Here is a 13,584-nt window from a genome sequence, read left to right as displayed (position 1 = left end):
ACAGTGGACAACGCGTTCCCTGCCCTCAGAAGGTTACAGCAGAAGCCTAGGAGAGGCTGTTCCCAGCCCGCCAGCCCCCGCCCCGAACAGATCTCGAGCATCCTGAGACCCTCAGTAGCCGGCTGCTGGGACCTCGCTGCGCCTTTAGGGAGCGAGCAGTGTCCGCCTCCGGCTGTGCCAGACCAGGCGCCCGAAAGTTCCGCAGCTCGGGAGACTGCTCGGCCGCTGACCCGATGCGGGGCTCCCTCCCACCCGTACCCCACCGCTCCAGCGCTCTGGGTGCTCCCGCTAACCTGACACCGCTGCGCCACTCAGGTGGTAGCCGTGCACCCCTCGCCATGGCCAGCTGGAAAGCTGCCGCAGCGCCGCGCTCTGAGCCCGATGCCTGGAGGTGCCTAGTGCGGTCAAGCCGCCTCCGCCGGCGCCTCGCAGCTACGCGGGCTGCGCCACTGGCGACCAGGAGTGCGGAGCTTACCAACTACAGGAGCCGGAGCCGGCCGGTGCCGAGCATGCCCAGTGCGACTAGCCGGGCGGCGTGGAGGCGCGGGGCTGCGCGGGGTGTCGCCGCCGGGTTTTCGCGGCAGCCGCGGCCGGGGGCGGGGGCGGGGCGCGGGGCGAGCCAGTGGGAACCGCGGCATCCACCCGCAGAGGACCACGGAGTGGCTGCCGTGAGCCCCGGAGTCCCTGATTCAGCGAGCGCAGCCTCTGGGCGGGGCTCAGTGGCCCCCGGGGCTCCGCACCAGCACGCCTAGGGTTATTTAACCAGCGGAGGGCACTTATTTTAGGCGCTGTCGTGCTTGGGCAGCGTGACTGGAAATTTTCGGGGGGCAGGGCGCCACCTGGGCTTCCACCGCAACTTTTTTGAGCGTCGCACTCACTGGTGTTCAAGGACATCCCGGAAAAGGCTAAGATTCTTAGAGTGGCATGGTGGACGCTAATGGAAGAGGCTGTTCAACCAACACACTCCCAAACCTAGCCAAGTCCGTCCAGCCACCTTGCAATCAGAAGCTTCTCAGGCCTTCCCGGCTGTGCGCTGTCAATTAATGAACGCTATTTAAAGCAAAGCCTGCACACGGAAGAGGCTGTCAGAAAACACGGCAGACATCCACTGGTGACTGCTGAGAGTTGGGGTTCCGAGGATTTTTTATTTTTATTTTTTTCATTTTCTTATTTCTATTTGTGGTTTCTGTATCTTCTCAAAAGAACATTTTTTTTAAAGGCAGAATAATTCTAAAATTGTTTTTTTTTTTTTACACATCTATATAAGTTTCTCGCTTGTACGATCCTGCAACGTTGGTGACTTTATTTTTATTTTTTTAAAGACGTGAGAGAGCAAGTGAATTTGGGGGCGAGGACCAGGCTCCTCCTTCCCGGCTCTTCTTTGCCGGCCTCTTGGTCACGCCCCAAACCGGCCCTTTTACTCCAGCGCCTCCCTCTTGGCGGTAGGTTGCTGTGAAAATGCGGAGAGGTGGATTTTGCAAACTAAAGCGTATGATGGCTTCTGCAGCCAGACTGGGTAGGTTCTGCCGTCAGGTCAGGGATTGCTGTCAAAAAGAGATGAGGCTTTAAACAATTCGGTTTCTCTCTTTCTCTCTGTCCTTGGCAAACTAAACCCACGCACGCCGGAGCTCACACCTGCAGAAGTGGGTCGGGATTCAACTGAGCATGCTCCGGGCAGTGCCAAAGTGCCGCACTCGGCTGCCTCTGCTTGTCCAAGGGTGATGTAGTACATTGAAGCTCAGGCGGTGGGAAGCAGAGCTTTAAAGATTTGTAATGCGTCGGCACGTGGACAGGTCACCCATGCCCGGGTCCCTGTTGGTGGGGAGGGTGCGCGGGATCTGACATTCAAGCGAATCAAAACCTGAAGATTGTGATTAGAAATCATTTTAGCATTATTTTATAGCATCTCGAATAACAACACGTTTTAGCTCAAAAAAAACTTCATGGGCTTTCTTTCAAGAAACCTAATCTTTCTTTTCAAGTTATTCAATAGGTATTCTTTACAATTGCACTAAGGCCCTAAATTAAATCAATGTCCTTGCTCTCAAATAATTCTGTAGCATTATATTATTTTTTCCTCTTAGACATTACTGCATTCACTCAGACATATTTTCTTTCCTCCCTTTCCCTTTGAATCTCAAAGAACCTGCAGAATGCTTTTGGTATTTTAGAAACACTTGCAGTAAGTGTGGAGAGCTTGTGGGGTTTTGTTTTGTTTTGTTTTTTGGTACCAGGGATTGAATCCAAGGGCGTTTAACCACTGAACCACATCCCTAGCCCTTCTTATGTTTTATTTAGAGACAGGGTCTTGCTTAGTTTCTTGGGGCCTCTCTAAATTGTTGAGGCTGGCCTTGACCTTGAGGTGCTCCTTCCTCAGCCTCCCGGATCCTGGGATTAGGAGGCATGCGCCACCAGGGCAGAGAACTTGCCTTTAATCTGCAGGTACAGAAGAAAAGACTAAAGTGGAAAAAGATTACAGGGAAATGATTTTACCGACATGAACTTAGTAAACTCAGAGAGTTACCCAGAGGGTCTTTTATTGGACAAGGAAAGTGAATGGGATTAATTTTGTTCAAGCAGGCAGATCAGCTGCCCAGTGAGGATTGGTGTGAGAGTAGAAAATATCCTCAGGGTGAATTGCCCTTCATTTCAGCCTCTCTTAGATGAGATGAGCCCTATTTCAGCCTGGGAAAGGGTTGGGAGGATATCTCTTAATGGCCTATCACCGTGCTCTGTCTGGAGCTTTCTGCTCCCCAGGACCTTTCTTGATTCTCCAATCTGACTATCCCTCTCATCCTTTTTTTCTCCACAAACTCTTCCTTTGCACCATGCCATTGTAGGTGTTCTTTGGTTTCTTCCCTTCTGTTTCCCTGTGGTCTCTCATCCCTCTGATGATTGACAGTGCCAAGGTGGCATTAGTTGCTGTGTATCCTTTCTGGCTGATAAGGCACCTGTTCTGATTAGTCAGTGTCTGTTGTTTGTCCATACTCCTTGTTAATATTTTGTATGTCATCTTTATCCCAAACCATATTTTCCTCTCCACATTTTCTTTATATGTAAGCTACCAAATAACTGGTGTGAACTTTTAGGAAATGTGAATCCAATATGCCTCAAACAGAACTCATCAGCTGTGATTTGCTTTTCTGCCTGTATTTCCTAGTTTGGTTTCTGGTACCTCCATCTATCCCACCAGGTGATCACCAATCTGGATATTTCTAGATTATTTATCTGCTTTTCTTCTATCCCTGGTATTACCAGTTTTGCACTTAGGCACCTCTGAATGCCTCCCCTCCCCATGTCACAACCTATGATTGCCTGCCCTCACTCATGTCACCACCTACACTTCCCTCTTAAATCCCCACCATCTTCCCTATCAATCACAGAGCAAGGATCTCCTAAGTGGATCCTCTCTGTGTCTTCTCCCACCCATCCTCATGCCTCCTTAGACTTTTCTTTTTGGCCAAACTATATTACTGTATGTCTGCTAAAAATCTGTAAGTGAATTCACAGTGCCTTCAGTATAAAGTCCACGTTTTAAGTTTGAACTGGCTCTTGCTTTCCTCTCTAGATTCGCTGCCTGCAGGTGTTCCCTAATTTGGCCAAGCCTAATTACCTGATGTGTGAATCCATACCTCTGTGTACTGGTTGCTCTTTTGTCTTTCCTTTCCAGTTCACCTGGCTAATGTTAAGCCTTCAGGAGTGAGTTCAGACTGCATGTCCCTCTGACCTTTCTGTGGTGACTCCTTGAAGACCTTAATTATGGCCCTGTACTGTGTCACCATTATGGCCCCTGACCTTAATTTGATTTCCTTCATCTCCTCCACCATGGTGTAGGCCACTTGTAGGCTATGTCACAACTATCATTGTATTTAAATTCTCAGTCTCAATAGAACTTTTCTTAACAAACGAATGATAGACAAATGTACACATCTAAAATTTTAAGTTTTTTAATTTTAAAACTTCTTTTTGAGAATTGTTAAGTATATTGCAAAGAAAAAAATACAAGAAAGTATATTGCAAAGAAAAAAATACAAGAACCGATTACATCAGATGCAACCTGCTGAGTGATTGTGCTCCTTTGAGTAATAGAAGTGAGATCTCAGGTTTGACTCCATTAAATCCAAGCATTTTCTTCACCTTCAGAAATCAGGGAGTGTTTTGTGACCAATCTGAAGTACTTGTCTAATTGGCCTGTAATTGCATGAAGTTCAGTATTGTATTGCTAATTAATCCACAAATTCCTTTGTTCTCTATCACTGTGCTTCCTTCAGCAATGTAGTTATAACCTCCTAATTATGTGGTTACTCCTCAGAGTAATTGTTTTTTTTTTCTGTTGAAAGAGTGGCACTACAGGGCGGCAGATTAGGAATGAATATAATTTTTACAATTCTCTCAGCTCATGTTGTCAGCCAACACCTAGAACTAATTGTGAGGGGACGATCACCTGCTTCAGAATCCCCCTGGGGATGATGAACCCATTCTAGACCTCCTGGATAGAGTGGTCCAGGATGCAGTGACTTCAATAAGCCCCTCCAGGTGATTCTGTAAACTCTATTTGAGAAGCAGTTCTAAGTCATGTAGATAAAAGAAATAATAATAATAATTATTAGTTCAAAACGTCAAGAAGTCCCTATTTTGGTTTACCTTGGTAGAGGGCTATATATGCCTAGCAGGAGTATGAGTCCATTTAAAAAAAAAAAAGTACTACCCATATTTGTAATTTTTGATTAATTTTAGCTTATATTAAGAGAGTCTGTAGGATAGAAGCATAACCTAATGAAGTAGCTTCCTGTTTTTTTTTTTTTTTTTTTTTTACTTGTAGAACCACACAGGAATTTTACCTGGTGACTGATAGAGGCCAAATATTACTCTCCAGCACATCCTTCCTAAACTCTGTCTCCTTCCATGGAGAGTGAATAGGGCAGGAAGGAAGTTTTGAACCCCCCTGGAAGAAAGTACTGAGGAGTATGATTCTCCCCTGAAGTCTGAAAGAGCATATTTAGGAAGGGGTTTTCTGGGGGAGGAATTGAAGGAAGCAAACACTTTTCTCTTTAGTCTTATGACTTGCTGGCTTAGAGGAACAAAGCCTCTTGAAAAGCCTGAGTCAGTGTTAGGAAAATATTTCCTTCCTTGTTAGCAGTTTAGACTGTGCATCAAGGTTGGTCCCTAAGAGGGATGTGTGTGTGTGTGTGTGTGTGTGTGTGTGTGGTCTAACCAGTTCTCTCCAGCTGTAAAATCAAGAGATCAAATGGCATGCCTGCAACTCATGAGGGGCAGAAGACCCAGCTTGAAGGGTCACACCCTTCCTGACCTCCCTCTAAGATCACACCAAAGCCCTTCCCTCCTAGCCAGTTTGCTAGCCTGGACACTAACAGCTATCACGGGAGAGCTCCCCTGCCTCCGACTTCATTGATGTAGGGACATGAGTTATTGGCAGGAGAAGGGATGCATTTAGTACTTCATCTTCCACTTGTAGGGCAGGTTTTCCTGAGAACTGGGTGGATATTTGCATGGGCTGGTTAGAATAAGGCTCCTTTTAGTGATAGAAGTATGGAACAGAGCCCTGGAGATCATGACTAGGGAGATGGCTGAGCTCTGGAGGAGACCCATTTGTAAAGAATTTGATTTTTCAGGGGCTTTGCCCATGGATTTTGGAGAAGTCATGTCCTATACATGGCTTGGAGTTTTATGCCTCTAGTTTGTAATGTCCTTGGGAAGGCCAAGCATCCCCTGGTAAGATGGAGGAGGTTCAAGCTGGGTGACCCCAGTTGCCGCAGTCTGGCTGGGCACAATTCAGGAGCCACTTGTCAAAAGAAACTAACTTTATTTTTAGAACTACACACGCCAAACAAAACAGCTTCTCAGAAAAAAACCCTCAGAGCCCAACTGCCACCACCAGCTTCCCACAAGCCTCACCACCTCCCACAATCCTCCTGCTCTTGAGGCCTATTGGCTGGGTCGCGTGGGCGGAGCCAAAGAAGTCCCCCAATGAGCAGCTCCGTGGTCTGAAAGGGCAGGGAAACAGCCCAATGAGCATCACCGCAGAGGAGCCAGTCAGCTAGATGTTGCTGGGGCCGCTGTGAGCCAATCATCAGCCGGCAGCTGGAAGTTTGCTGGCAGCTGGAAGTTTGCTGGGGCCCCTTTGCCTGTGGCTCTCAACACCCAGTCATCAAACAAACAAGCAAACAAACACAATATCCAAACAAGACAACCATGTTCTCCAGGATTGTGGCTCAGTGGACAAATCCTTTGTCTTCAGACTTGACCGGAAGGCCATGCCACCTACTTCAGAGGGCTGCTCAGAATGGGGGGGGGGGCGCTCTAAAGCCCCTGGCAGCTTCATCGTGACCTCAGCAGGAATGAGTGTGACATAAGTGTGCACAGTGAGACATCCAAAAATGTAGAAAATTGCATTGTGATTTTCTGTGCTGGTGATTTTCATGCCCCACCCCCTCTCTTTTTGAGTAGTTGTTTATTAAAAGTAAAAGGTAAAGAAAGAAAATTTTTTTATCTTTTGGAAAAATGAGTCCAAAAGTGGACAGAGGCTGAAGGGAAGCTCCGAGGTGTGGCAAGTCGGTGAGGTGAGTGGCAGGTCAGCCCATAGACCTGAGAGAGGGGCTCATGGAGGTACTGATGGGATCGGAGGGTGCAGCTGGTGAAGAGAGCTGGCTTTTATTTTTTAGGATGTAAAAGATGCTGGTGGGCTTACTTCAGATGGACACCTGGCTTCCTTTCTCAGGAGCTTCCCTTCTACTAGGTGGGGTGTTGGTAGAGCAGGGAGCCACTTCTACAGGTTCTACCCTAAGAGACTCCATAGTGGGGAGCTCGAAGGCCCAGGGCATCCACACATTGCCACAACAGGAAAGGGGATTTGACACTAAAGTTTCCTTTGGATGATGTCACAATTCTGACTTGACCCTGGAAATTAAAGTTTCCTAATAAATGGAATCTTCTGTTCTTCCCTATTAGAAAGTGCACAGTCCCAATGTGGCAACCTTCTGTATGATGCCTACTTTCTCTCCCTGAAACAACAAATAGCATTTCTACCCATAATCACAGGGATGATTGGTTTATTTTGTTCTCCATCAAGGATAAATTTGCTGATGAAGAGTTTTTCTTTACCTAAGGATCGTGTGGGGGCTATAAGTACAATTATTTGGCTGAAGAAATAGCTTTCTTTATTTGGACCACATTTGATTTTCAGGCAGGTATAAACTCTACCGCTTTTCTTCAGGAATCTTTTGGATCTAATCTAGTATTATTTCTGGCACGTGATAAATGCCAATAAATTTGGTTGAGTTGTATGCTGGAATCGATGTTATAACTACACATTGAAGTATCTTGGAGGTGGTTGTCTTAAAATACAGAGACGGTCAGTTCACTTGGTTGAAATGTCATTCAGACTTGGGTGTCAAGTCTGTATGGAGTTGATTCTACTTCTGTATGGAGTTGATTCTACTTCTGTTTTTGTTGACATGTTTCATCTTGGTCACCAACTTGGGTCAGCCAAAGTTACCTGGTAAGTCCAGGATGAAGGTTTGGACAGGTGCAAGAATAACACTGAAGGATTAAGCTACCTAAGGAATAGTTAGTGGCTATTTTTGCAATACCATGATTCATGGTCTCTATTTGAATAGATTGGCATTTCTATTAATTTCAATAAGCATGCCTTATTGTTTTAATTTTGAAGGCGTCTTGAAATTGACCACCCCTAGAACTTGAGGGATGTTGTGATCTATGAAGTCAATGGGGCCATTTCCTTAAAGTGTAGAGAGATTGCAACTTGCTGCGGGGCACTGCTAAAAATTACCAGGAAGCATAATGACATTGACTTGCACTGACAGGGAGAAAACAGAGTAGAGTATAAAAGGACTGCAGATCTCTCTCAGTGTGATTGATTTCATTGATTTATAATGCTGTATGTGCACTTTGGCTTGTGGTTCTAATTACTCAAAATGGACTAAGCTTGAAAGGAGAATACCAGCCATCTTCAGGAATCCTTGACGGTTACATGGATATTACATTTAATTACATTAAAAGTCCTCTAAAGCTTATTGCCCACGGGAGACAGGGGAGTAAGTAGAGCCGCCTGTCATCTCCTGGCCACTCACTTACCCATAATCCGTCTGGTACTGGACCCCATTCAGACAGTACCAGAAAAGCAGGAGAACAGGCTGAAGTTCTCCGTTTTATAAAAGAGCACCAAAATAGTCACCTATAGAAAAGCCACCCTCCTTCACTCTGCCACGCACCCCTTTTGCAGATTGGAGTTGTTTGTATTTTGACTATATACTCTCCTTGGTACTTGGGTGCTTTGGGTTCTAACTGTCTCAATTTGGTTTCCCCCTCTGTCTCTTGTTTTTGCCGTGTTTACTCTCACACTATTTATAAAAATAGTGTGCATTATTTAATTTCCTTTCATAAAGCTATGGAGAGACTAATGAGAAGATTAGTGGGAAAATGAGGAACCAAAATCACCCCTGGAAGAGTCTGGGACACTTGTCAGATATAAGCCAGACTGTTGCCTTCCTGTTCTGTCCTGTTAGCCCAAACTCCAGGATAGTGTTCAAAGACCACATGTCTGATTATTTCTTATAAGATCCTGCCTCAGGCATAGGTTTCCTTTAAATTCAATTGTTGTCTAACTTAAAGTATTAAAAATGTGATATGCTGGGCAAGTCAGGAACATGCCAGTTATATAATTCAAGGACCTCTGACTTTTACTTTTTATTTTTTATAGTCCTTGGGATCGAACCTAGGACCTTGTGCATGCTAGGCAAGCACTCCACCACTGACAACACCCCCAGCCCTGATCTCTGACCTGTTGGCTCTCATTGAATACACTTTTTCCATATGTGTGAGCTCTTCTTACAGAATGCATTGAACAGTGAAGGAACCTCACCAGGACAGCAGTATTGCCAGCTTCAAAGAGGCCACTATATCATCCTGTCGAGGCTCTTGCTCAACCTCCTCAGCCTCCCTAAAGTGCCTGTGCCCCTGCTCCAGCAGGGTCTCAGGAGAAGGCTGTGAGTGTATCTTTCTGAAGACAGTTCTCCAGGGGGCCACGAGGCTGGAAGCTGAAGCACAGAGTCATGGGGGCCTTGGGGTGCTCAAGGTCACCCTTTGTCAGGAGTGACCCATCTTGCCTCATGCTCCAGCTGCTTCCCGGCGCCTCTCCTCTGGCATCAGGGTTGGTGGATGAAATAATGTCGTGGTCATTTGCCACTGCCCTTCCTCAAATCTCCTAGCCCCTTATGGTGGCACCAGAGCTTGAGGCCTGGTGTTGGGAATGACAGGACTCTACTGCTGACCACTTAACTGTCCCTGCTTCCCCAAGCATGGGCTGATGACCTGCCAGATTCTTGTGCTGAGATACTCCTGCACCTGCTGTGGCCCTATTAAAGATACTTGAGGTCCTGTGGATGGCCCCTGAGGATTTCCTTAGTGTCCCTGAAAATCCCATCAGCGGAGCTCCAGCTCTATCTAGAATGGCTCTATTGTTAGAGCAATAGGTTCCTTGAGAGCAGCTCAAGAGTGGGACCATGGAATGACAGAAAGCCAGAATTTAAGAAGAGGATAGATGTATGTCTTTACTTCCTACTGCTGTCAATGGGGGGCAACTTTTTAATGAAGTCAGAATCTTTAAGATATACAAATGCATAATGATAGTTTGGGGAGAGAACAGTTTTCGTCTCTTGTATTAACTGTCTGAACATTAAGATGACTGTAGATCACATCCATAAAGTGATAAACTTGAGCCATGGTGTGTGAGCTTCCTATGATTTGCTCTCAATGTCATCACACTAAATTAGCTACGTAATTCATGAGTTTTAGAATGGATTAGATGCAATATTTCGAACCAGAGAAACAAATATTGTGAGCAAGTAGGAAAATCAAGTCTAATGCACACATTTTAATTTATTGTAAAATAAATATGCCAGATTTGCCTAACAATTTAGGGACATTGCATAATTTATTGTGACAGCTCATTTACGAAAGAACCAGGATGTCTTTTTTTTTTTTTTAAAGCCATAAAACAAATTAGAGTGACTCTTATCCCATGATTTATCTATGGTGGAATATTAATAAAAATATAAAGCATGATGAATGCATTTCCAGTGACAGAATTATAGCAAGAAAAAATTACCAGTGACCATAAAATAAAATGAATTTTACATTCTTAGTCAATCTGAAGAATTTTGCTAAACAACAAATCAAGTGATTTTATTTTTATGTGGCACAACATTAAAAATGTTTTATTATGCAAACTACATTTAATGTCTATTATATATTGCCTTTCTTCTCAATTGAGGGTTAAAACCCTGTGAAGACAGAGGTCATGTCTCTCATTCTCATAGTCTCTGCATCCAGGTATTATCCTGCATTTAGAGGTACCTGCTAAATGTCTATTGATGAAATATGAATTTGATAGTCATCAATACAGTTTTCAAATACATTGAGCTTTATTAAAGTAGGAAATAGATGAAATAAAGACAATGACTTCAGTTTGAATAGTTGTTGTTCTTCTGAAAAATAAACAATGATTATTTGGCCAAACAGATATTTGGGGAATTGGTTTTTGTAGAGTTAGGTTCCAAAGTTAGTAGATAATAAAAATTCATCTAGAAAATCTCTTAAATGGACCACAGAATTTAGCACATCTCTTTGAGTATAAAACTCATACCAAGATTCTTATGTACACAAAAGTTTCCAAAAGCAGGGATGAAAGTGAAGTCTCTTTGCACATGTGTGGGTGGTACCCACACCCATCTGTCTTGAAGTATTGATCAAATTCCCAGGTGAATGGACGTGAGGGAGAGATGCTCAAGATGTTTCTGCTTGCCCAGAGGATGCACTCCATTCTGTCTTATTAGTCAACCTTCATATGTACCTCACTCTGAGAAGTAAATATGATATAGATAAGAAGTCACATTCGCTGTATCTTTTATAGGGAATGGTCAGACGCTGCAATTAAGGAGTCCACTGCCTTTTATAAAGATGGTTTTATTTGAGGTGAAGGGAAACTGGAAGTGATTTTTCTGATTGAATTACACTGTCTCAGAGTTGCTTTGGCTTCAGGATTGAGGAATCCTGGAGTGCAGTTCACTCAGAAATTTTGATCCAGCAAAGAACTGCGTGACACTGTCCTGTTTGGTTAGTTACCACTCTTCGGATCACAATATACCACAGAGTGACAGTAAAGCATCATTTATGTCTGAAAAGTAATTTCACTTTGTTCTGGGTCTTAGGAGGACTGTGTAACCATTGTCAAAAGAAAATTGTATAAGGTGTAGTAAGTCAGTACAGTATGTCACCATTATAAGCAAAAAATTGCAAAATCAGATCAGCAGTCTAAAGTTGATTGTATGTATGAAGTTCATCATTAGCAGTGTGTTTAGACAAAGGTATAGTATTTCCATTCCACTGGTGTGAGTACACTGTACATGTCTCAGCCATTCTTTTAATGATGTCCTTTCTAATTGAAGTTCCCACCAGAACCTTGTTTATAACCTGCATGTGGAACCTGGATGGTCAGAACTTGTGCAACATTATCCTGAGATAACTTGATGGTTTAGACGTCAGTAAGACTGACTTGAATCTAGGCTTCAAATATTACTACCTACGATGGCTTAGCTTAGCGACAAGATTTATTCCTGAAAATTCCATGGAGGGCTTTAGCTTCAGAATGGTTCTGGGGGGGCGGTTAGGAGAGCATCAATATGTGCCATATTGTTGAGCACAAATGGAATGATGGGTAGTGCAGAGTCCGTGGAATCCATGAATTTTTGTGTTCTATTAATTTAATTACAGTGATTATTTCTCTTTGATTATCTGCTCTGTGTAAAGGGCAATGTCATGGCAGATCCACGGTGTTTTAGGCTGTGAAAGCACATGTTGTTCTGATAGCACAGGCCAGGTCTGCATTTCCACTGAGTTTCAGAGTAGACCTTGCAAGCCATAAAAACAGACCTGAGCAACAACAATGAACAGACCCTGTTTATTTCAAACCATAGAGTTCATAATGTCACATTGTCCAGATGTTTTACGCATATCACCTCAAGTTCTTTTGAAAAATAGAGTTAATTAAGTGAATTAAATAAAAATAATTTGGACCCCCTCCACCACCTCCACCAGAACCAGAGAAATACTAACACTGAAGAAGGAGAGGCATAAATTTGAGAATCAGGATGATTCTGGATCATCTTTCAGGCTGGTAGCCAGAGCTAAAAGCTCAGTTCTGTCCCCCAAAGTGGCTCATATGCCAATTGGTGCCCTGTTTGACCAAGAACAAGAAATATGACTCAAGGAAATCCAGTGTGAGGGCCTCATGTCTGGATGATCTCCTGAACAAGCCGAAAATTTATGGAGCATTCGTGCCAGCAGCCTTCCATTTGATGCAAAACCCAATAAAAGCCTCATCCGACCCCTTTTGCTATTTGTTCTTTGGATCTGCCACCAGCCACCAATTTTAAAAGAGAATTTACCAAACTTTTGAATTTATAAACTTCTTTGTAAAACAATTCCCCCCTCCATCTGCAACTCTAATCTATGATTTGCTCTCAACATCATCGCATGAAATTAGATATTGTACAAACATCTGACCAGCAGCCATTTTTGACTTTGATGACGTAAACATTTTGTTGGGAATATATATGCAATCAAGCACTTAGGAATTTTAGAGAGTTTCCAGGGTCTGTCTCTGTAAGAAGGTAATGTACTCATTGAAAGCCAGAACCTTTTTTTTTTTTTTTTTTATTTCTTAGTGCCCAAAATAATGCTGGCGGCACAGGCACTCTGGTTAATTTATTATGTACGTTAGTGATGCAAGAGATTTTCTCATTGTAAACAAGGTCAATCAAGAAAAATGTGTTATCTTCCTATAGTAGACTCAATAAATATTTTGAGAGTCAACAATTTACTATGACTGTTAAGTGGAATTTGCTATCTTAGCTTTGAATTGCATATAAAATATGCTTTTAAATAGTATAAACACTGCCACCATACATTAACCTTTCTAAATAGTTGAAAATAGTTTTTTTAAATATTTCTCTAGAATTAATTAAAACAAACACTTTTTAAATCGTTAAGAACAGATTTTAAAAAATTTAAATCTTTTAAGAACAAAGGAGACTTCAAGAGCATGTAATATACAGTTCTCATGTAGGAAGGCAAATTATATTAAATAATTTAATTGGAAAATGAATATTTAAATTTATTTCCTGCAGCATGACTTAGCAAGGTCTAGAATTGTATATTTTTTGCCTAGTGAGCAGAAATTTTTCTTCATGATGAATTCACTTACTCCCTACATGTGTTATTTTGTATTTTTGTAGTTAATTGAATTAATAACATTAGTCAACATTAGTCATAAGAATCCAGGTCATTTCATGATTAAATAATATTGTACTTATAATTCCTTCTAAACACGAGTTTTAGTTGAATCTCTTTAATGACAAAGTTATCAAAAATTTACTATAATATTTTCTGCAACTTTTTAAGAATTGATCACGAGGCAAAGCTGCCACCTTCTGGCTAAGATTTATTACTTCACTTTAGAATTCAAACTCTTTTTTCATTCATTAC

The 13,584-nt window shown here is 42.9% G+C and overlaps 1 protein-coding gene across 2 annotated transcripts in view; it reads right to left on the bottom strand.

The window, feature by feature from the left end:
- Positions 1-464, bottom strand: part of Mfap3l (microfibril associated protein 3 like) — a 37,584-nt gene extending 37,120 nt beyond the window's left edge. The window contains exon 1 of one of the 2 annotated variants that reach the window (XM_026389737.2): positions 294-464. The gene's annotated coding sequence lies outside the window, so the exon portion shown is untranslated. The remainder of the gene's footprint in view (positions 1-293) is intronic. The other variant, XM_026389738.2, reaches the window with a different exon arrangement.
- Between the last annotated feature and the right edge of the window lie 13,120 nt (positions 465-13,584).

This window comes from Urocitellus parryii, chromosome 14 (assembly GCF_045843805.1).
Source record: "Urocitellus parryii isolate mUroPar1 chromosome 14, mUroPar1.hap1, whole genome shotgun sequence".
Taxonomy (NCBI): Eukaryota; Metazoa; Chordata; class Mammalia; order Rodentia; family Sciuridae; genus Urocitellus; species Urocitellus parryii.
The sequence above is the reverse complement of the archived record's forward strand: the minus strand, read 5'-3'. Positions and strand labels throughout refer to the sequence as shown.